This window comes from Macrotis lagotis, chromosome 3 (genome assembly GCF_037893015.1).
Source record: "Macrotis lagotis isolate mMagLag1 chromosome 3, bilby.v1.9.chrom.fasta, whole genome shotgun sequence".
Classification (NCBI taxonomy): Eukaryota; Metazoa; Chordata; class Mammalia; order Peramelemorphia; family Peramelidae; genus Macrotis; species Macrotis lagotis.
In genome coordinates, this window is record NC_133660.1 from 173,296,535 (window position 1) to 173,322,036 (window position 25,502).

General features: G+C 36.4%; 1 long non-coding RNA gene across 1 annotated transcript in view; it reads left to right on the plus strand.

Moving 5' to 3' along the window:
- LOC141517969 (uncharacterized) overlaps window positions 1–13,706 on the plus strand; it is a 30,083-nt gene extending 16,377 nt beyond the window's left edge. The window contains exons 2-4 of the long non-coding RNA XR_012477037.1: window positions 9,991–10,092; window positions 12,572–12,618; window positions 13,193–13,706. This is a non-coding gene — a long non-coding RNA (uncharacterized LOC141517969). The remainder of the gene's footprint in view (window positions 1–9,990; window positions 10,093–12,571; window positions 12,619–13,192) is intronic.
- Window positions 13,707–25,502: the final 11,796 nt, after the last annotated feature.

A 25,502-nucleotide genomic window follows, 5' to 3' on the forward strand; every position in this document is an offset into this window, starting at 1 on the left:
AGAAAAAAAGCGATAAAAGAACACTCTCAAGGTCTCTTCTATTCAGAGAAGGTGTTTATGCTCTATGAACAAAGTAGAATTGAAGTAACTCAGAAGAAATATGAAAGGTGCAAATTTAGAGACCATACCCCAAATGTTCACAAAGACTGTTTGTGTCCAACCTGGTAAAACATTTAGCTCATATTGGTTTAATTAACCATAGTCGGTCACACTAACATGGTGATGTCATTTTGGACCTCTTCTAGAAAGAAGGACAACAGCCAACCATTTGCTAGTCATTGTGTTAAACCCAGAATATTTAAAGGAAGGTAAATACATTGAAAGTTCAAATTTCTAAACTATATATAGGTTGAATCTTCACTGCACATCACCCTAACTCTGGAACTGCAATATCTGGCAATATATCAAATTTGCTTAGATTTGCTAGCCTCTGAAACAAATACCAAACAGCCTTGCCTTCTATCTTCTGGCTTTTTCTCTCTTCCTTTCTAGGAACTTCTCCTAATATCAAGGTGATTTATATAGCCTCTTTGATTTCTATTTTGCTATAATTCAGTTAATTGGGTTTCTTTACTCTCTGTCATGTATGTTCATTGTAGAACTGCTATTTGAAGGAAAGGGGGTCAAACCTTGAATATAAAACTTAGGGTCCCCAATAATGACACAATGATCAGAGCTTTAACTTGAATCTGAAAATCACATCTTATAGATAAGTAATATTTAAAGGAGTTGATGGCTATTATTCTAGCCCAGTACTCCCTCTCTCTGAGGGGAACAGAGTGATCTCTGGCCCCAACCTCCCACTTCCCTCATGGTAGAAATTAAAGTCTTCCTCAGAGAAGGTTAGGAAGAAAAGAAGCTGGAGATGTATGCTTTACTTTCCTTCAAGTCCCATTTTATCCTCATATTCCACACAAGAGGCCAAATCTTAGCAATACATAGACCTCACTACATGTTAGGCTCTCTACAAATATTCATTCAATGTTACATGCCTTGATAGTCTTGCTTGATTGCAAGAGAACTGAAAACTCTAGTGGAGGGCTAAGAATTAACCAGATCCCACTTGATTCATAGATTTAGAACTAGAAAGGGTCTCCAAAGTCATCTAGTCCAAACTCCTCATTTTATAAATGAGGAAACAGGACCAGAGAAATTAAATAACTAGCTTAGGCATATATGATTCAGGACCCCTGAATCTAGTCATCTTTCCACCACCATGTTGTTTAGTCAGAGCTATAGCCCGACATGGGAATCAACCCAAATCTCAAAGACAAGCCTATAAGATTGAATTGTGTCAGCTCAGTGTTTCCATAATCACAAAAGATTATACAGACAATACTTGACTGACTGAATAGAAACATCACATCCAGAACAGGGAAAATGATGGCCCTGGTTGCAATATGCACTGTTCTTGTCAGATCATAATTGAGATTTTGTTTTTATATGCACGTATACTTGCATGTGTGTAAATAGGTAGATATATATAGCAAGTGACTGGTCCAGGGTCACAAAGCTAGTAAATGAACTCAGATCCTCCTGATTCTAAAACCATTGCATCCATTGCACCACCTTGCTGCTACCTCAATATAATATCTTAAGAAAGATGTTCACCTTACAGGAGCATGACCAGAAGAGAGGGATTAGGATTCTTGAAACTATGCCCTGTAAGGATTAGTTGAAGAAACTAGGGATGGTCAACCTAGAGAAAAGAAGACTCAGCAGGGAATTTGTAAGATAATGATACTTCCATATTTTTATTTTCTGTATCCCAGAGTATAAAAGTAGGAAAAATAGATATTAATGATAGATAGCAATCTGATATAGTCATCATCATCATCAACATCATGATCATTATTATTATTTAATATATGCAGTGGATAAGACATCAAACCTGGAGTCAGAAAGATCTGATTTTAAATCCAGTCTTAGTCTAGGACTAATTGTAGGATCCTGGGCAAGTCACTTAACTTTTGCTTACCTCAGTTTCCTCCTCTATAAAATGTGGATGATAATAATAAAACTTCCCTTACAGGGTGGTGGTGAGAATCAATTGAGGTAACAATTGCAGAGAACTTAGCACAATATTTGGCATATTTTAAGTGCTATATGCAGTTATTATTATCATCATTGTTATTTTGCAAGACCCAAAAGGTACTGAAAAAACACTCTAAGAACAAAACAAAACAAAAATCACCTGAGGGTACATAAAGCTGAACTTTCTGGCAACTAGATTTGTATAAAATAGAAGAGTTGCCCTGGGAGAAGGTGAGTTTCCTGTCAATGGAAGTATTCAGGTGAAGACTGAATAATTACTTTTCTGCAATATTGAAGAACAGATTGGACTGAATCTTCCAGTTCTGATATTATATTAGGATGCTTCTAACTCACAGCATCAGCACCAGCAAAAACAACAATAAAAATTCGGTGGAATTCTGAAGAATTATAGAAAAAAGTATAAACTTTGACATAAATATGAACAGCCTGATGGTCAGTGTCACTGGATCCAAGAGTTCATGATGGGGAGTAAGGTATATAAAAAAAAAGTGGAAAAGTAGGAGGGGGGCTAAATTATGTTTTTAAAATTTTAAAATATTTCTTGTTTTAGAATTTCCTTTTAGATCTATATTTTTTGATATTTCTGTGTTTAATTTTGATGTTTGGAAGAGAAATAACTGGCCAAAAAAGTCTTGACAGCTGGAAAAGAATGCCTGGGATTGGGAAAAAGGCTAAACTTTTCACTTTTTAAAGTAGCAGGTACCTGGAACTTTGTATGTTAATCATTCAGATGTCTCTCCAGAGCTGAAAGGGCTTTAGAGGGAAAAAATTATAGCATTTGCATTTGTCCTACCTTGTTTTAATAGTGCCAGGAATGATGTACTCTGGACCCACTACTTCCCTGGAATGCTTTTTCTATAAATGTTTATCCAGTCCCCTTCCTACAAAGTGATCTTTTTTTTCTATTTGGTTTTGTTGGAGCTGTCATGTGAAATCATTTAGAAACTTTCTGTTTGGGGAATAGAAGTGTCTTGATCCTTTCTGCTATACAAATCTCCACTATTTTAGGACAGAAACAAACTGATCTGTTTGGCTATTTGTTTCTTTCTCTTCTTGCCTAATGTAGGACTTGCAAACATTTTTCCAACACAGGGTGCCAGGATAATATATGTGCATTATGATTCTTCTTTACCCTGCCTCTATTCAATTTGGAAATGATAGCCTTACAGTTTGGGTAATCATCCGGCCAATTTATCCCCTGGATTTAAGAATTTCAGTAGGCCTTGTAATCAGGACTTGATAACTTCTGATTGTGAAATTCCATCCATAGAGTAATGATGGAAACGATCAATTGCTTTAACAGTGCTTAATAGCTCTTTCCTGGTGTCTCAGTAGTTTCTTTGCAATGTACTCAGACTTTGACTACTGTAAGTTATTGTTCCTTTATCAAGACCCAAATCTTATTTGAGATGTTTCCCCTCTCGGACCTGAAAAGGTCCCAATACTTCTTTGATCCCATGTCCCTCATTCCTCTTACATTTGCATTCAATAGGGATGGTTCTTTGCTTTACTCTATATTCATCTAGTGTCCAGAAAGACACCTAATTTGGATCCCTATTGCAATCTAATTTGTAATATTTCCCCTTTGGTCACCATTCTAGAAAAAGAGAATTAAAAATCTCAAGCTTTCTTAATGTCCTCCCTAAAATGTAGTACCCAGAGCTAGACATGGTCTGATCCAATGGTACAAAGTGGATTTGTCACTTCCCTCATTCTGGTCACTGCTTCTCCAAACAGCCCAATGTTATACTAACTTTTTTTCTTTAGGTTTTTGCAAGGCAATGGGGTTAAGTGGCTTGCCCAAGGCCACACAGTTAGGTAATTATTAAGTGTCTGAGACCGGATTTGAACTGCTGACTCCAAGGTCTTTGCTCTATCCACTGTACCACTTAGCCACCCCTATACTAACTTTGTTTTTGCTATTATGTGGTACTTGTGATTCATATTGAGCATGCAGCTCACTAAAATCATAGAATTATAGCCTTTGTATCTTAGAATTGAATAGCCTTTAAATCATAGATTAATGGCCACTAGAATCATAACCTTAGATCTGGAGGATAACTGTAATGTTAATTTTGGATCTAATTCCCTTATGAGGCAGCTGAGGTACAAGAGAGGGTGAATGACTTACTTGCAAAGGGTTTTAGTGTCAGGGGAAGGATTTGAACTCACATCTTAACTGAATCCAAATCCAATGCCCTATACACTAAATCTAGCTGCTTTTCTCATTTTCCCCAAAAAACTATTGTTTAGTCATGCTCACTGCTTCCTCCATTTATGAAATTAATAAATTTCATCACACATGGTCAGACTCATAGTTCTAACTTGTGCTCTTTTTGATACTTATACTATCATTGCATTAACTGTTAACTGTTACATCCAAGTTCTTTCAAAAGTTTTCCATTGGGGCGCCTAGGTGGCATAGTGGATAGAGCACCAGCCCTGGTGTCAGGAGTACCTGAGTTCAAATCCGGCCTCAGACACTTAATTACCTAGCTGTGTGGCCTTGGGCAAGCCACTTAACCCCATTGCCTTGCAAAAAAACAAAGTTTTCCATGAGATTTAAATGTATGCCATCCAAAGCCCAATGTATTAGATAATAGAATGCCAGACCTGGAGTTGGAAAAAGAGTGAATTCAAATTTAGCCCTTACACATTTACTGATTTGTGACATTGAGCAAATCATTTAATCTCTGCCTGTCTAGCTTCTGCATCTATAAAATAGGAATAACAAAAGCATCTCCCTCTGTCCCTCAATAGGGTTTCAGTTTCTTTATTTACAAAATGATTATATTGGACTTGGTGACCTTGAAATCATACAGCTTTTTTTTAAGATTTTATTTATTTTGAATTTTACAATTTTTCCCCTAATCTTGCTTCCCTCCCCACACTCCCAGAAAGCAGTGTTAGTCTTTACATTGTTTCCATGCTATACATTGATCTAAACTGAATGTGTTGGGAGAGAAATCATATCTTTAAGAAGAAAAAAATAAAATATAAGAGATAGCAAGGTTACATAGTAAGATAACAATTTTTTTTAATTAAAGGTAATAGTCTTTGGTCTTTGTTTGAACTCCACAATTCTTTCTCTGGATATAGATGGTATTCTCCATCGCAGATACCCCAAATTTGTGCCTGACTGTTGCACCGATGGAATGAACAAGTCCATTAAGGTTGATCATCATTCCCATGTTACTGTTAGGGTGTACATTGTTTTTCTGGTTCTGCTCATTTCACTCAGCATCAGTTCATGCAAATTCTTCCAGGCTTCCCTGAATTCCCATCCCTCCTGATTTCTAATAGAACAATAGTGAAACCATACAGCTTTCAACATTAGTTCACATTGATAGAGTGATTCATAGTTTACAAGCACTTGGATCAGAGAACTTGCACACATGGGCAGTATAAGTTTTTTTTTAATCTATTTTACTCAGAAGGAAACTGAGATTCATAGAGGTCCAGAGGGGTATTGGATTTAAAGCTAGAGAGACTTTAAAGTTGATCTAATGAAATTTCCTTTATACATAAGATAGTTATACAAGTAACAAGGTACAAAATCAGGTATCTTAACCCACATGCTCTGATCCAGTTCTCTTTCTTACAATACTTTGTCTTCAATATTCTAAAGATGAGGACACTGAAGCCTAAAGTTAGATTAGGTGACTTGCTATTGATCATGGCTAGTAAGTGTCAGAGCCAAGAAAGGTCACTCAGGGGCTCTTAATTTAGCCCCCCTCCTACTTTTCCACTTTTTTTTATATACCTTACTCCCCATCATGAACTCTTGGATCCAGTGACACTGACCATCAGGCTGTTCCATGAATAAACATCATCTGATTCTGACATTTTCTCCTGCCTGGAATAATCTTCTTCCTCATCTTTGTCTACTGACTTCCCTGACTTTCTTTAAATTGCCACTAAAATTCCACCTCCTATATGGAGCCTTTCCCAACTCTCTTACTTCCTGACTTTCCTTTGTTAATCATTTCCTATTTATCCTGTATGTAGCACACCTATCTATTTTTGTTTGCATGTTGCCTTTCACAATATATTGTGAGCTTCTTGCAGGCAGGGGCTGTCTTTTGTCTCTTTTTTGCATTCCCAACACTTAACATATTGCCTGCGCATGGTAGACACTTGATAAATGTTTACTGATTGATTGATACTCCTTGGGGGATTTTATAAGACCCTTATAAGCCTCAAAACATCATGTAAAAATGAGCTATTAATAGCATGTCTTTTCTTCAAACTACTGGAGGCTATGACTGAATTCTATTTCTCTTTTTGAGTCTCCATCACCAAACACAATGCTTGGCATCCAATAAACAATAAAACAAATGAGGATTTGAAAAATTGAAAAATATGACTTCATGAGGAAATAAAACCTTTTAAACTTTTAACAATGAATGCTTTAGGCAGCTAGGTGTCACAGTGGATAGAGCACTGGCCCTGGAATCAGGAGGCCCTGAGTTCAAATTTGACTTCAGACACTTAATAATTGTCAGCTGTGTAACCTTAGGCAAGTCACTTAACCCCATTGCCTTAAATTAAAAAAAATAAAAAATGACAATGAATGCTTCTGTATCCATAAAATGGGAATAACAAAGGCATCTCCCTCTGTCCTTCAACAGGACTTCAGTTTCTTCTTTTACAAAATGATTATATTGGACTTGGTAGCCTCAAAACCATACAGCTTTCAACATTAGTTCACATTGATAGAACAAGACTACCAGAAGTTGCCAGATCTCACTTTGAAAACTGTTGGCTTAAAACTACTCTTCATCATGAGTAAATGTTAGAAAATTTTATATCTAGGAGAGTCAGAAGTTCAAAATGAAGCTATTCTCCTCCTTAAGAAAAATGACCCAAGATGGGTGACAAATAAGTCTCATATATATATATATATATATATATATATATATATATATATACATATATATATATATATGGATGTATATAGCAAATTAGTTATAATAACACTCTTTATGGTAGCAACACACAAAAAACTGAGGAGGTGATATGAATGGATGCCCTTTGGAGAAAAGATAGCTGAAGAAATTGTGGCAAATGAAAAATAATTATTATCAAACTATAAAAATGATGAATATAAGTAACGAGAACCTGGAGAGAATTTATATTATGATGCAGTGTGAAAAAAGCAGAATTATGAGAACTCAAATGTTTTGAGGCTTATAAAGGTCTTATAAAATCCTCCAAGGAGCATCAGTCAGTAAACTTTTATCAAATGCCTACTATGTGCAGACAACATAGGGATGCAAAAAAGAGACAAAAGACAGTCCCTGCCCTCAAGAAACTCACAATATAATGGGAAAGCCAACATGCAAACAAAAAGTAGTGGTACTACTACTAAAAAGCAATCTTATTCTAATGCAATTTAAAGAACAGTCTCATAACTGAAGAACTAAAAAGTCAATCTCTTCTTCCTCTTAGGAGATAGTGGAGGTGGTGGTGTTGATGTTTCAAAGAAGGGTTCATTTGGGAGAAGAGTCAGACTAAGGGTAAATGACTGTGGTAGAAGCAACCATAAATCTGGGCATGTCACCCCCATAATCAACTAACTTTTTTAAGGGGGCCCCCTTGATTCCCAAATTTTCCTGGACCCATTCTTTATTCACATTCTTCCTCATTATCATTCTTTCAGTCTCCTCTTCCAACCTGGGTGGAGCCATTTAATTTCTTGAATTGTCCTCCCCATCTATAGTACTTTTTCATCCCTTCCCATAGCCAAAGAATGCTTGCTGCCTTCCCTGAGTCTCTACTGATGTAGCTCTGAGAAAACTCAGTCGCTCACCACAAGTGATGATTTAATGTGTGAATTATATGGTTATTGGAATGGGTGTCAAGGAAACGGTGTAATATATGTAATGTGGATGCTAATGTGGTTACAATATCTGAGAAGATGTCTGGGTGATTTCTAACACTTCTTTAAATGTCCTGTCAATTATTTTTATCACCTATCATTCCAAACTGTCTATTATGTTCTAATAACAATAATGATGCTTTGCACTTATCATTGTACCTTTCACCTGAAATCTCAAAGAGCTTTTGCAGACATTCATTAGCACTATGTGAAGTAGGCAAAGGACACATAAATATCACATCTTGTGGCATCACATAGCAAGAGTTATTAGCCCTATGATAAGGTGTATACAGTTCCAGGACTGAAAGAGAAGCAGACAGGTAAAGGAAGAACCAGTTATCATCATATCTATCATTTGCAGGGAAGAATTGCTTTCTGTTTCTCCTAGCGTTTTCATGAGCCTCTAGAAGTCTCTTCTCAGCAAAGTGAAGATTGGAGCAAGAGCAGTTAAGACATATAGCTCTTTCCTTATCTTCACACATCATGATATCTGGCTTGGGCCAAAAGCCTTTCCTCTCAATTGGGCATGTTCTGATCATCAGTCTGCATGTAGGCTTCCATCCACAATAGTGTGATATGACAGTGATACCTGGAAGTGGCCTTATGCTCCTTCTTGTCCAAACCCCAAGCTTTTGGCTCATATCTATTGATCGTGACCCAGTCTATTCTCCTCTTACTTTTTTATCCATCTCTCTTTAAAGGCAGCATGGTGTGGTAGAAAATGATTATCATTTAGAATTAGGAAACTTAAGTATAGGTGATGATATGGAGCAGCAATTTGGTAGTCAGGAAAACTGGGGTCCTGGTTTGCAATTACTTAGCTTTAAGGGAATTCAGGGAATTTTAGGGAATTCAGTTCAATGCTTCAATATTTTTGTTTTTTTCATATTTAAATTTTTTAATTAATGAAAAAAATTTCTTCCCCCCATCTCTCCTGCACCTTAGAATAAGAAAAATAAAAGGCTTGTTTTAAAAAAATACATTACAAATAACTGCATTCATGTCCAAAAACATATTTACAAGCATCTAAGTGTCTGCTACATACAAGAAACTGTCTCAGATGTTGAAGATACAATGAAAAAAGTAAACACCTTGTCTATTGAGGCAGTATAGTAAATAGATCCTAGATGTAGAGTCAGGAAATCTTATCTTTAACACTTACCCACTATGTGCCCCAGAAAAAGTCATTGAAATTTCCTTTACTTTAATTTTCTTCCTGTGAAATAATGGGAATTTTACTCTACTTCTAAGAACATTTTTTAGCTCTAAATCTATGATACTATGATCTAGGAGACTTACATTCTACTCAGGGTTACATGTATAGTTGTTGTCCTTCATACTCAAAGAAGCCCAAAATGATATCACTATATAGGATCACTGTATAGTATGCCCAATTGTGACTAATTAGACCAATGAGTAAAGAAGACTCCACCACAAATTGGGTACAAATAGTCTATATAAACATTTGGAATTGAGATGTCTCTAAATTTGCATATCTCATATTTATTTTGAGCTACTGTGTTTCTGCATTGCTCATAGAGCATGGCGCCTTCTTTGAAACAGGCATACCATGCCTAACAGTCCTTATCAGTAACTCACAATCAATACGAATGCTCTTCAGAGAGATCTTGAGAATGTCCTTGTATTGCTTCTTCTGATATTCTTGTGAGTACTTGCCCTGGGTGAGTTCTCAGCAGTCTTTTAGGTAAACATATGTTTGACATTCAAACTGCTTGGCTAGCTAATAGAGTTGAGCTCTCTGCCGTAGAGTTTGAATGTTTGGCAGTACAGCTGGAGAAAGGACCAGGATCTATTACCTTATCTTACCAGGGAATTTTCAGAATCTCCCTAAGACAATTCAGATGGAAAGTGATTCAATTTCCCTGGCATATGTGTGTGTGTGTGTGTGTGTGTGCGTGTGTGTGTATGTGTGTGTGTACAAAAGAAATAAAGTATGAAGGAACAATATAATAGAATACAAAAAGGACTGGATGTGGAGTCAGGGACTTAGGTTTAAATTTCATCTCTGACATTGCCAATCTTTGTAACCTCAGGCAATTCACTGGACCTTAGTTTCTTCATCTGTAGTTGAACCAGATGATCTCCAAAGTTCTCCTAAAGCTCAAAAAGTGTGAGCCTGTGATCCTAAGGAAAAGGTAAGCACTATTGGCACTAATGAGCACTTGCAAAGGTGCGTTATGGGAGGCAACTAAGGAGAACATTCTAAAAATGGGAGTCATTGTGAATAAGTGTATAGAGAAAAGGGATGGAATGTTGAGTATGCTAACAGCATATAGACTAGGATGGCTGGAGTTCAACACACCTGAGGGACAGTAATGTATAATTTAAAAGTAAAAGCCTGTGTTCCTAAGATCAGTGAAGGAAGAGGTGAGCACTAATGGCCATAATGAGCATCAGTAAAGGTTCACCATAGGAGGTAAACAAGAAGAGCATTCTAGACACAGGGAACAGGCAGCAGAGACAGACTAAAGCCACAATGAGAAGGACTTTAAATGTCAAGCAATGGTGCTTGCGTATTATTCTAGGAACAGTGGGAAGTCACTATGTGTGGTTTTTGTCCTATATTTTCAAAAAAACCATGGGAAGCCACTAATGCATCTAGAAGAGAAGAGTTACATGATCAGACTTATGCTTTAGGGATGTCCCTGAAATATGGAGGATGGATGAGAAATGACTACTACCTGATTTATGGATAACCACTAGGGGGTTTCTTGCTTTTGCCAAGAAAGAGGACTGAGACTGTGTAGGTAAAAAGAAGTAGAGGGATGTGAGAACTTCTGTGAAGGTCTATTCTCTTCCATTACTAGGAATAATCAAAGGTTGACTACAATCACTCATAATTTTTTCAGTTTCCAATCAGTGGATTTTGGATCAGAAAAATATAAACAAAGGAAGACCCCAAACTAATAAAACATTTACAAGTGACACCACAAATTTTGCACTTAATTATTCTCCTGATTTTATCTCTCCAATAGGTTTTGAGCTGTCTGAGACTAGAATCAATACTGTATAGTTCTTTATATCTTCTACATTCCTTGACCTACATGGTAGAACCTCAACAAATATATGCTGTGCTCAGACAATGGAAAATCCCAAAATCTTAATTTTAGAGTTAGAAGGAAGTTCAGGGTCATGGAGTTCATCTCATACTTCATCAGGCCTCATCAACATCACTGACAAGTAGGCATATAACCTCTGCTTGAAGATCTTGAGTTGAATTGAAGGGACAAATCAGCCTATTTTACAGTTGGGTAACTTTGATCGTGAGCCTGTTTTTCCTTATTATGGTACCTATTGTCTCTCTGCAATTTTTTTTTTTTAGTTTTTGCAAGGCAATGGGATTAAGTGACTTGCCCAAGGCCACACAGCTAGGTAATTATTAAGTGTCTGAGGTCAGATTTGAACTCAGGTACTCCTGAGTTGAGGGCCGGTGCTCTATCCACTGTGCCACCTAGCCTCCTCTCTCCTTGCAATTTTTGACCACTCTCAGTCTAATCCTCAAACACCAAGTGGACCAATTCTGATCTCTTTTCCATATAACTAGGCTAAACTTCTCAGTAGGACCTTGTAGACATTACTTTGCTTTGGTATAGTCTTTGAGCTACTAGGGTTGTATAAACATCATGAGGAGCCAACAGATTATCTTAGTGAAGATCCGAACATGGAGTAGTAGGAAAAAGGTCACGTTCTAGCATCATTTTTGTCCCATTCCCACATCATTTGGTCAATAATTCTGTAATTTGGGAGGGCATTCTCTGGGGTGTAAACATTCTATTAGCAAGTATTTACTGGTGATATCCTGAATGCTTCAAGTGCAATAAGTGATATGAAGACATATATCATATTGTCTCTAGACTTAGATCCTCAAAATCTAATTGGAGAAACAAAAGGAAGAACACAATAGAGTGCTGAAGTGGACAGCACCACTGCTAGTGTAATAGAAGTTTGTAGAAGGAAGATAGGACATTTAACCCTTTCCAGAGTCATTCCCTATAGAGATCTTTAGATGTGCCCGTAGACTAGGATAGAGATCTTCTAGCATCATGATATTCAAGGCACAAAATGCCCATTCTGCTCACACTGCACCAAAAGCAACAGGACATAATTCATTTGTGTAAAGTGCAATACTGAATGTGAAACTCTGAAATATGTACTGCATAAGTAATGGCAGTAAAAAGCCAATAATATTTTAAAGATATTTTAAAGATTTAGTATTTATCATTGTAACAGAGTTTTTATGTTTGATATTATATGAACCTGTGATCTCACTTCTGAATCGATGCTATTTTATTACTTGCTGTTATATTTATGGAATGTTACTGTGAATGAAGTAGAGCAAGCCAAGTATATTCCCAACATAACCTATAAATAATTTAAGTAAATAAACTAAGCAAATCTTCATGAAGCAATGCATTATTTACTATTCTTTGTTGCTGAAATATGAGTTTAAAATTTGGTTACATATTAATGTAAGATCTTAGAGGTTTCTAGGTCTCCCTGGGGAGTCAGATCCTAGGGCTTAACTGAGAATTAACCTTGCATGCTTTCCCAACTCCTTCTCTGAAAACTGTGCTCCTGGACAAGATTGAATCACACTTCTAATTTCCTTCCTAGAGCATCAGTCCATATTTCAATACCACAATGGATCCATGACCTCCAAGGTATAAGTATTCCTTTTACCTGTGTAAATTAAATCCATCGCCTATGCCTTTTCCCCCACAAAATTCTTGTTCCTATTCTACCAATCATACATATCCTCAATTATGTCTTGAAGTCGATAGTTTTCAATTATCCCAAGAAAAAACTTCTTCTGTACTATAGGACCCTTCTTTGTCCTCAAGAGTTGCTTTTAATCAAAGGTCTTAGGCAAAGCTGTACATAGAGATGGGCAAGAATTTGTCAGAACATTCTGAGGGGAGCATTACCTTTAAAGGACAATTAGAAAGGAAAATTCCTTTATTTAAGGGAGAGATTCTTACCTTTTGATTTGTGAACCATTTAAAAAAATTTAATGACTATTTCAATATAATTGATTTTCTTTGTTAGCCTATTTTATTTCATTCATTTGGAAACATTTTTATGAGAAGAGGCCCCTAGATTTCACTAGATTACCAAAGGACTCCTTGGCAACAAAGAAGTATTAGCTTCCCTTCCAAATTTAGTATTGATCTTTAGATTCTTAGGTTGCAATCCTTGCAAAAAGTACTTAGCCTTTCCTCTTTCTGTATTTTGCAGGTTTGGAGATAATGGTTTTGGAACATCCTGAAGATTGTATAGCAATTTTTTTTCCACAAGAAGAGGGATTTTTCCCTTCCATGTTTTTTCTCATTCACAAGCAAGGGCAACTAGACATCCTTCTTACCTTCAAAGGAGTCTCACAATTAATTCTCTCAGAAAGACACATTTGTTCATTTGCATTTAAGCTGTATGGACCTTATATTGAAATCAATCCCAGATAACAAACAAAAAATCAGAGATGAAAAGGGATATTATATATTGGACTGGGATTTATAAAATCTGTATTTTAGTCCCTACTGTACTACTAACCAATTCTGAGACCTTTAGAAAGTCATGACCTCTCTAGATCTGTTTCCTCATACATAAAATTAAGGAATTAGACCAAATGAACCTTGAAGTTCTTTCACAAGCTGAAATTCCATTATTTATGCTCTCAAGAGGTAATCTAATCTATACCCTGCCTCCAGAGAAGTAAATGAATGCCTGAAACACCCAAGACTACATAGGTAGAGAGATAGCATGTCTTTGTTTCTGACTTTATCTCATTCTCCCTATTCATATATATATGTATAAATATATGTATATAGAGATATACATATGTATATAATATGATCATCTACATTTAAATTATAAACTTATATAAATGTAAAACTATAAATAATGCAAATTTATATAAAATAACTATATAAACTCTCTAAATATGTTTAGACATATCACATAATTATAGAATCTTAGAATTCAAAGGAACTTTAGTTACTATATAAGCCAAAATCTACCATGACAACTCCCTACAACATCCAGACTATATTTGAAACTTCCAGAAATAGGGAACTTACTTTCTCCTAAGGTAGCTCATCCCAAGTTTATATACCTCTTTTAGAACAATTTCTAACTGTTGAAGCAGCCAGAGCTGCTTAAATGTGAAATAGATGTTCTAATGTCCTTATCCCTTGTCTTACAACATTCGTCTGCCTCTCTGTAGCATTTATCACCTTCCCGTGTGCCTTTATGTTCATTCTTCCCTCTCCTCTCTCCCTTCCCCCACCAAAGTCTTCTGCTCTTGGATTTTATACTGTCAGAGGAAAGAATATGATAAACTAACTCATACTATAGAAAGGACTGATGACAGCTTATCTGTTATCTCCTCTTCTGGAATTTGTATTTAATAGGTGAGCTTAGGGAGGTAAATGGTAAAATTTCACATATCTGAGACAGGGTTATAGATGGGAGGTCTTCCATCATTCTGAACATATACTCTGCATACATAAAGTAAGTCTTTCTTACCAGTGATTTGCCTTATGATCTTAGAAAAATTGGATTGGAGAATTTCCCACTCAGAACCACCCTTTGAAAAAATCCAGTATCATAAAGGGCTATGACATAGGTAAGAAAGTTGACCAGTAACAACATTATTTGTCTTCATTTCTCTGTACCTCAGTATCCTCAACTGTAAAATAAAGTTCTAAACTTCTAAGTTTATAAACTGATTTTGAAATTTAGGGCTGAATTCCAAACTTCCTCGAAAAGAAAAATTGTCAAGTTTACTCGAGAGTGAAATAAAAGTCCTTGGCTGGGACACTTTTGATTTTGCTGGTTTGCTGAGCAGTGAGCTAATAGTGTATTCTCTTAGACTTCCTCATTTAATTTGAAATTTACATCTGAGTTACTGTTTACATCATGATGCAGACAGATGAGTTCAAGGCCGAGCCAGCCTCTGTGAGCAAAGGAAGGAAGCCAAGCTATGCAGTGGTTCCAGTCACACTTTATCTATCCTAAGCAGCTCTGCTTGAAGCTCCAACAAGAGACACAACAGCCAGTGGTGGGATGTGTTTCTGGTCCTCAGGGGAACCTATACATCTCAGTCCATTAATCAATCAATAATTCTTGTTGACAGCTCACAAACAGCACCAAAAAGTCTTTGAGACAGTTATCTAGTTGCTCTGTGTTGATAACTATACCCTAGACACACACACACACACACACACACACACACACACACACACACACACCCCAGACATGTAAGAGATATGGCTACGAAGACACCATAATTATGTATTTGTATTCTAACATTTATTAGGTATTCCTGTGGGCCATAATCAATCTCAAGTGAATTGAACAAAATTTGAGGTCATAATATGCTATATAGCTAGAGACTGCTGGCTAGATCTGGAGTCAGAAAGACCTGAGTTCAAATTCAACCTCAAACACTGTGTGTTTCTGAGCAATACCCAATCTCTGTCTACCTCAATTTCCTCAGTTGTAAAATGGGGATAATAATATCAACTATTTCCTGGGGTTGTAGAGAGGATTAAATATGATAATATCTGTAAGTACTTAGCTTACAAATGCTTATTTCCTGCCTTCCATCCATTTGGCATCCAGGAAACCTGAAAGATAGACAAAGGAACTCAACTGAAGACTGAAAAACTGTCACCATTTACCTCAAAGATGAAGAATAACTTTAGAAATACAGAAATACACCGTCAATGTATCTTCAGGCCTGAGGCTAAGCTAGTCAATTAGTGAGAAACAGTCATATCTATAAGTGTTCATCTCCAATGGTCATCCCCAAAGGAAATTCCTGTTCACTCAGAAGCCAAATAAGCCTTCTCTTAGTTGGTAGTTTTTAGTGATAATTCATGATCCCTTCAGGTGTGAATGCTTTTCCAATCTTCCTGAAATTACTTTTTGTTTGTTTTGGATACATTTTATAATCAGCTGGGTAGAGATTTCTCCCAATTCCCAAACCCCATAGAATCTAGGTTCCTATTTAATTTTTGGCATTGTCACTCCAGGACTTATAACAGGATTTAGTATATAGGATCATTGGAAGCACTTAAGAAAGCAGCATGGTCAACTTCTCTCATTTTACAGATGAGGAAAATGAGTTCTTGAATCAGGAAGATTAATTCAGATCAGACTTATTGTTGTTTTATCCTTCCTCACTTGAAATTTACATCTGAGTTACTGTTTACATCATAACACAAAAAGAGGAGTTTAAGTCAAACCGAGTCTCAGTTAATCAATGAATAGCCTGTGTGCTCCATTGATATCCCAGTAGTACAAAGAAAATATAAGAAGGTATACTGGGAGGATCCCCTGTACCAAAATTATGGGAAGATCCAGAAGAGAGTCTCACAAGTTGGTCAGACATGAATCATATGTATCACTGGATCAACATCATTACATCACATCAACAATTCATGGAGGATCCACATTGCTTAGGGCTGGGAATGATGCCCTTAAACTTGCACTCTGAAGAGCCTGGATATTTCTTGCCCACCATTGTTGGCAAGACCAGATAACTCAATACTCAAATAAAGATAAAATGGTGACAGTTGAATTTTAAAAGTGGATTCCATACCTAAATAGTCAAATCAAGCCCTGTTTTGATAGGGGAAAATATAATACACTAGAAAGCCTTGAATTTGTAATTAGAAAAACCTGGAATCAAATCCCAGCTTTGTTATTACCCATTCTCTGTGACCTTTGGGGCAAGTCATTTTACCTTTTGGGGCCTCAGTTTCCTCATTAATGAAATGAAGTTGGATCAAATGATTATGGTCTCTTGCAGCTCCAAACTCTATATATGGAAGATCTAACTATATTCAAACCTTAATGATCAAAAGGTAGCGAGAGTTTTAAACTGTACAAAATAAAAACTTGAAATAATTTTATAATACTTTAATGTTTACAAAGAATCTTCCTAGCAACCAATCTGTGATTTAGTTAATTCAATTAAAATTGTTTCCCTTTTACAAATGAGGGGACTGAAGCTAACTGAAGTTGATGGACTTGCCCATAGATATGAAGTAAGTGTGAGAGCTGAGATTTAAATATATTTCTTGACCTCCACTTCAGCATCTAAAATAAGGTGACTGTAAGAATTCTAATGTACATTTTATTATGATACCATCCTCTGCATTGCTGTTTTTATTGTTATTTAGTTTTTTGTTATTTATAGGTAGGTCCTGGTTAATGGGAATAATGAATCCCAGTGAAGTGGTGACAATATTTGAATTTGCACTGTATATTTCCTTGGAGCTAAAACCAATTACCATATTTTACATAATTATAATTTTGAATTCTATGAATTTGAATACATGCAATTACTTCAAAGGATTAATTAATCTCACTATTCGGGACCTGATATAATTTTTTGCTTGTCTATTCATTTTTTTAATTCATTTTATATTAAATGAAGAAATACACCATGTTGCTCACATTAGATTTTTGCTGGTTGTTCAGAAAAGAATCCAAGTAGTATCTCCTTCTCATTTACATGTGGCTCCTGGTAAAGAGTTGCTTTATCTGTACATGCCAGTCAGCATCCCAGTGTGAAACTAAAGATATGTAGATTTAACTGGATCCAGAAACTCATTTTATTATTGTGCTAACAGAAATCTGGATAATGAACAGGAGTTAGCCAATATTCAATAAGCATTTATCAATCACCTATTATGTGCTACAGGGTGGTTGATAAAAAAAAACAATTGATCTTGGGTGTCCAACTTTTTAGCTTTTCTGGGTCATAAAACCCAACAAAAATTTGTCAAGAGTCATATACAGAATATAATGTTTATTTATGACTACAATGTAACCCTTATTACCAATGAATAAAATAAAATGTAATAATGTTTCATAATAAAAATAATGAGTATAACAATAAAAAATTTACTTTTTAAACAAAAATAAGACTAGGTCATTTTTAATGTGAACTCTGAACCTGCTTTTTTTTTAATACCTATGTATCTATATCTGGTTTGATAGAAGTTGTAATGATGCGAAGAATATTTTCAAGATGCTTATCTGAAATTTTTGTTCTATTTTTATTTTTTTATACTTCATATTGGGAAAAAAAGCTGCTTGCAAAAATATGTACTTCCCAAAAGAGGTCATGTATGGGGTATGTTCATGAAATACTGGGTATTTTTCTTTAGGCAGGTACAGCTTTAAAAAGTTCAATAAAGAAACCTGAATAAATTTTTCTTGAAATTGCATATCTGATTGCAACCTTATCCATTCTATTTACAAGTGTGCAGGGAACATGTTGATGTCAACCGAGAATGGAGTAGCAAATATACTGATATGCAATCCTATGGATTGCACTGTTTACTATCACATCATGTAAAATATATTTAAGTATATGTTAATATTTTACTATATCAAAGAAAAATGACAATAAAGTTGTCTGTTGCAATTACAATGAGTCATATAATATTTTAAAATAAAGATCCTAATTCCTAAATGCATATATTTTATTTAAAAAAAAAAAACTCCAGCAGCCTGTGAGACTGCACAGTGTTAGTTATGTGAAAAAAACTGAGCCACATTATTTAAGAATTAAGCTCATCTCTGATGTTGCAATATTGGTGCATGTGCTCACCCATTCCTTCATTTTCAAGTTATGCTAAGTGGGGCCTCATGAATGGATTTTGAATGTCACATGTGGCCTGCAGTCCAGGGGTTGTACATACCGCAGTAGATGAACCCTCCCTCAAGGAATTTACAATCTAATGAGGGAGACAACAAGCAAACAAATAAGTTAAAAGCAAGATATATATATAGAGAGAGATCTGTGTGCATATTTATATATATTTATATACATATTTATGTGTATACATATATGTAGGATAAATATGAAATAATTAATAGAAAAAAGACACTAAAATTACAAGGGATTGGCTTCTTGTAAATCAGAATCACTAGAGGTATTTAATTCAGTCAACAAGTTTTAAGTGTCTATGTGCCAAGCACTAGAAATACAAATACAATGAATGAAACAATGTCTGTTTCAAACAACTTTGCATCCTAATGGTGGAGATAAGGGTATATAGATATATAAAGAATAACTCTATACTATATAATCAAACATGGGTAAATTTAAAGGCAGAAGTCAGTCCAATAGAGAAACAGACCTAGTAAAGTCAGCAGCAACTTGATAGTAATTGTAAATGTACTCTTCTGGTTAATTAACTAGAAAATGAAAATCCCCCCATTGTTGTTGTTTGTCCTTCATTTTTGAGGAGGAACAATGAAATCGGTAGAATGATGGCTTAACTTGTGTATAAATTGGAAAAGTGAGACAAAGTTGCACAAAGTCCTCAGCCTCACTTTCTCTTCCTGAGTTATCAAGTGGTCGGACAAAAGTTAAGACAATTGGCACTGGTCCAGAATTCAGGGTATTACCTGAGGATTTTCCATATCTGACCAAGCCTTAAGCACTCCACAGTACCTGCTTCAGCTGCCTTCAAGGACACTGGAACAAATTGTCCTCATCCATTCATTTCTCTAGGGAAAGTCTTCACATATTTGGGGTAGACAGTCCTCTTACTCAAGGTCACCTTCAACCTGGTTTAGCCCATTTGCTGAGACAGTTATCTAAGGTGTGACCACTGCACATGCTACATCTTCTTGGAGCCCCTTCAACCATCCTGAACAAAGACAGCTGTGAAATCTGGATGACACTTTCATCTTCTTGAGCTGTCTCACTCAGCTTGCATATTTACTTTGAAAGACAAGACTGACAAGAACCAAGTTATGGAGTGTGGCTAGTCCATGAACATTACCATAGGACTGACCCCTCAAATTGCATAAATATGCTAGATCATAAGCAAGGTTAACAGAAAAAAAGAGGAACCCTGGAAGGCATGTGATAGAATCATCATCATCATCATCGTCATCATCGTCATAATGTTTGTCCTTTATTTTCGAAGAGAACCATGGCATCAGGGAGGTGATTCCATGACAAGCACATGAATTGAATTTGATTGAGGGGGAGCTGGGCTAGGTCACCTGCCTCACTTTCTCCTCCAGAGTCATCTGGGTCCAGGGGCCAGATATGAATCAGGGTGACTGGAGATGGCCCTGGATGTGAGGCAATCTGGGTTAAGGGACTTGTCCAAAGATCACACATTTAGTAGGTGTCTGAGTTCAGATTTGAATTCAGGTCCTCCTAACTTCAGGGCTGGTACTCTACCCATTTCACCATCTAGTTGCCTTCACGACAATGTCAGGTTAGCATGAAAGCAGTCATCTGAGATGTGGTGGCTCATCTACAGCACACTGATGAGACAAGAAGATAGTTACAAATAGCAACAGCCCATACAGGCCAGGGGAAGACTGAAGAAGAGCAAACTGTTGAAGTAGATGACTTCTTTCCCCTGTCTCCTTGAACTCTTTCTCCCATTTTGGTGACCCCACCTGGTGGTCCTACACAACACCCAAATGGGGAAATGTTGTTAGTTGGAGGCCAAGAATCTTCCTCACATCTGTCAAATCCCACCCTACCTATTATCTTCTCTAGTGACAAAACCCATGAGTCCTACCTGAAACCCTTCCCCACCCCTGGCAATCATATTACTATACACAAGCTAGAGCACTGTCAGCAGCAACATCTCAAAATATGAAGGATGAGGATATACCATCATTTGAAGTTGGGGTCATCAACATCAACCTTACATGATCACACTGCTTTACATTTTTTTTAAAGCCCAATCCATGTAAACTCATAATATCCTAAATTAAATCAAGTGCAGAAGTACAAATGAGTGAATTCTTAATTACCTACTGCCACTGACCTAAGTTTCCAAAACCTAAGGTATCATTTTTCACCAGACTGACATTCTGAAAGGCGGCATTTGTCAGATTCAGATGGCCTTCCTCCAGTTCAACCTTTTCTCTTTTCATTGCGTGATTTTACTAAGACAACATTAAAGAAGTTTTTAAGTACAGACATTAGCTCATTTGCAGCTAATTATCATAGGCAAATGGTGGAGTCAATTTGAAGAGTTCATTCCTCTCCCCTTTGCTCCCCTCCCCCTTTTTTGGCTGAAGCTTTTGTGATGTTCTCCAGGTAAATCCCATGCATAATGTAACAGTGGCAATGTTGTTTGCATAATAAGCTATTTTCTACCAGAGAAGCAGAAACATTTTATCGCTATAGAGAAAGCTCAAATTATGAATACATTTTCATATAAGTTGATTTATGTGAAAATTACAAATAAATGCAGAGCCGGGCTGCAAGTGAATTGTTTGTTCCCAGTTCAAGGAGTAGTGTTATTTGAAATTAAAAAAGAAAACAACCCCACCACATCCTGCTAAGAGAAATATTTTTAATGTTATTCAGACTGAAGCATGCACCATGTGATCCAGGAAGAAAAGCATTTCCAGGCTGGGCATTGAGAATCGAGGTTGCAAAAGCTGTGAAAAACTTGTTCAATGGTTTCTGCAGCCTACTTATAGTGTAGTTTTTTTTTCCTTTTCTTGAACTATAGGGCCATACAAATTATCAGTAAAATTCTGAAACTGTTTCCTACTATAATCAAAGGAAGTTGAAATAGTAAATGAAAGTCTGTTATGGTCTTTTAAAAAGACCAAATTGGGGGGTGAATGGGAAAAAGGTGAAAGGCAGTTAGGAAAAGAAGAAGTGGTCAAACGATGAGGATGACTTTGTATGAGATACAGAACTTTTCTCAAGTACACCTGAGGCTCTCCAAAACTGTGTGAGGTCCTAGACAGAGCTTTGGATTGGGAATCAGTGGACTCTAAATTCAAATCTTATCTCTCATTCACCATGGATAACTTTGAACAAACCACATCACCTCTCTTCACCTGAATCCTCAAATGTAAAATCAGATTTGTTTTGGTCAGTTCTAAATCCTCTTGTAAATGATACTAGTAAGACATATGAGGTATGTACATGTATGTATGCCTCAGTTTCTTTATCTGTAAAATAAGGAAATTGAATTAATGATCTCTGAATTTGTACCTTCCAAGTTATGATCTGTGATGTGAAGAATAAATTGAGTACTATGAGCATAAGGCTATTCATTTGCTCTATTATTTTAGTTTACTGCTGGAGAGCTACAAATTATACTACCCACAAATCTTTGACTGAAAACTTAACAGATGTTTAAGGCAGTGACTGAAGGAAAGGGAATAGCAACTTGACTACATATACATATACAAAGAAAAGCAAAGGGTTAAACAATTTGTCTCTGGGTATCACACAATATAGATAGCTAATTAGGATAAACTTAATCTGTCTCCAAATATCTCAAATTGTCAACTATAATTTGGTCAAAAATTCACTGTTCTCCAACTATCCAACTTTTTGCTTTGGTTATACAGATTGGAATTTAAGAATAAATTATAAGGTTAAAGTTGATGATGATGATGATGATGACCATGATGATGATGATGATAGCTTTTTCTAAATTTTTTTTCAAGGCAATGTGGTTAAGTGGCTTGCCCAAGGCCACACAGCTAGGTAATTATTAAGTGTCTGAGGTCGGATTTGAACCCAGGTACTCCTGACTCCAAGGCTGGTGCTCTATTCACTGCACCACCTAGCTGCCCCTATGCACCACCTAGCTGCCCCGATAATAGCTTTTTAAGGTTTTCAAAGTGCTTTACAAATATTTTCTCATTATATCTCTAGAGAATAGTGTAACCCTGGTAAATGACATCACTGCATTTTTCTTAAGTGTCTTCTAGGCCAGAGTAGGATTAATGATTCTGGCCTTGTTGGATCAGAAGAAAGCCCGGGTAACATCCTTCATTGTGTCCCACAACTGTTCTACCAAACCTGTTTCTATTTTCCTTGTTGAAATTGATTTTGCACAATCCCTCTGATGGCATGCCAATAATGTGTGTAAAAAGTTCAAGTAATTCACTTTAGCATTGGCCTTAATTAATATTGTAGGAAATGTATGTTGTTCAAACAGTCCTAAAGGAAATACTTGATCCAGGATTCTTGACCCTATTTCAGTTTTGTATTCATAGCCAACCCTACACGTGAGTGTCTGGACCAATTCACTGAAAACTAAGGAGAAGGAGCGGATGATTCCTCCTGGTCTCTTCTTACTTTCTAACCTATGATTCTATAAATTAACCAAAAGTAGACTTTATTTCATTTTGAATTAGAGACAGAAATATTCATTCTCCTAAAAGACATCACACACTGTTTACACCCAATGATAATCAGGAAGATTGATGCAGTAAGATCTACCAAAAAGTTTGACTTTCAAAATGAGATACTATCCTAATAGAAATGTTAGCACTGTGAGAAGTGTCTACAAGATAATAGCTTTAAAAAACTGAATGTTGGCAACATCAACTTGTACAGGGTTTCCAAATGTATCATTTCACCAATACTTCCCTGGATAATTATGCATTTCTATAGACTTGGTGCTCAGGCCAATTGGCAGAAGGCCCAGCTACACTAACAAAAGAGCAAAACAAAACTATCCTCTCCTTCTTAAATTCCAAAGATCAAATGTGCTTGGGATCCAGGCATTTGCCAGAGGCTCATGAGCTTTGCATCTCTTTTACAAATAGTGAGACAGCTTTTCACCAGAGCTTAAAGAGACCTTAGTGGGCATCTAGTCCAACACACACCTGTGCCAGAATCCCTCCTACAATATCTCCAACAAGTTCAGTCTTTTCTTAAGAGACAAACCAATTCTATCTTCGTGAAGCATCTCCAATATTTCTATTTTCTAATTTAATTCTATCTAGAATTGAGTCACTAAACCTCACTAGGTTTCAGTTTCTTCATCTGCAACAAGAAGGGGTTAATTTTCCTCCCAGGTTTCTTGTTCTGACAAAGTAGGGGCTTTGCTGCACAGGCCCAGATGAAGTAACATGAAGGTACCCTGCTTCCACATAAAATATTTTGCATTCCCCTACTACCTAGCTGGTGATGTTTTCTGCATTTTTATGACAACCAGATTAGGACATTCACTTTCTTTTCCCAGGCTGTCCAGAAACAGTGAAAATACTGTTCACACACAGTATAGGCACCATGAATTGAGTTGGAAAGGAAACCTTCTCTTCCTCTTACCTTTTCTCTTGTGACTCTCAGAAATGGCCTTAGGGCTTTGTTTGGCTTGTTTCATTTATTCTTTTCAAATCTTGGTAGTAGAATCTCCAAACCCTGAATCAAGTCATGGGATCCTTGAAGGGAAAATTCCAAATTAGATGTTGCTGCCAACCCAGAAAGAAAATCAAGGGAAACCAAAATTGGGAGAGTGGGTAGGATTTTAGATTTGTAATTTGGTGGGACTATAAAGAATCTAAACTATATAGGAACTAAGCTATGAACTTAATCTTCTTCCCCTCCCCAGACTGAGGTATTACAGGAGAGGTTTCTTCTAGACATTGGAAGGCTAGGGAGTTTGTATTTTTATTCTTGCTATACCTTGCAGAAAATATTACTTTGAAAAATGAATCTGACTCTTAGGTGGTTAAATGAATCTGGGATATAAGGGACCCTTTAAAATAAGGAAACTCAGGGCAACTAAGTGGCACAGTGGATAGAACACCAGCCCTGGAGTCAGAAGTACCTGAGTTCAAATCCAGCCTCAAACACTTAATAATTGCTTAGCTGTATGACCTTAGGCAAGTCACTTAATCCCATTGCCTTAAATAAATAAATAAAAATAAAATTAGGAAATTCTATCTGTTAGGGCTGAAGCTAATGGAAGAGAAACTATAAACACCCTCCCCCCTGAAAAAACTCCCATAAGGATTCTGAAAAACCATTGGGGTGGAGTAAAATACAACTTTCCTGGCCTTTAGCAGTAATAACTGTTGCAACTATTTAAAGTTATATATTATGAAGCAATATGAGTAGCCCAGAAGAGCAGTTTTAAGATGGGTTTCACTTATAGTTTTTCCATTTATTATCTCAAGCAAATCTCACTCTCATTAAATTTCAGTCTTCTCATCTATGATTTGAAGAATCTATGAGATCATTTTGGGAAATGTTTAACCAAATAAATAAAAATACAATAAAACATAGATAGCATTAATCTGTGGTTTTCTAAGTCAATATGTTTCCATGGGGATATGTTTGTATTTGAGTTTTACACCACTGAGATAACCCAACCTGTAGATTTTCCATAGGAAGAAATTGATAACTGGTCAAGATAAGTGATCTGTCTATAGCTACTTTCCTCCTGGGGGCAGCTAAGTGAGGAAGAAGATAGGGTGTAGGGACCAGAGTCAGGAAGACTCTTTCTGAGTTTAAATCTGGCCTCAGACATTCACTAGCTGTGTGACCCTGGACAAGTCATTTAACCCTGCTTGCCACTGTTTCCTCATTTTTAAAAATGAACTGGAGAAGGAAATCACTCCAGGATCTTTGCCAAGAAAACCCTAAATGCGATCATGAAGATTCAGACATGACTGAAATGTTCAGGTTTCTCATCTCATTTTGTCTTCTTGATTCCATAAAGCAGGTTCTACAGAAATTATTATCAACTCTATTTTGAAAATGAGGAAACTGAGCTCAAAGAGGTTA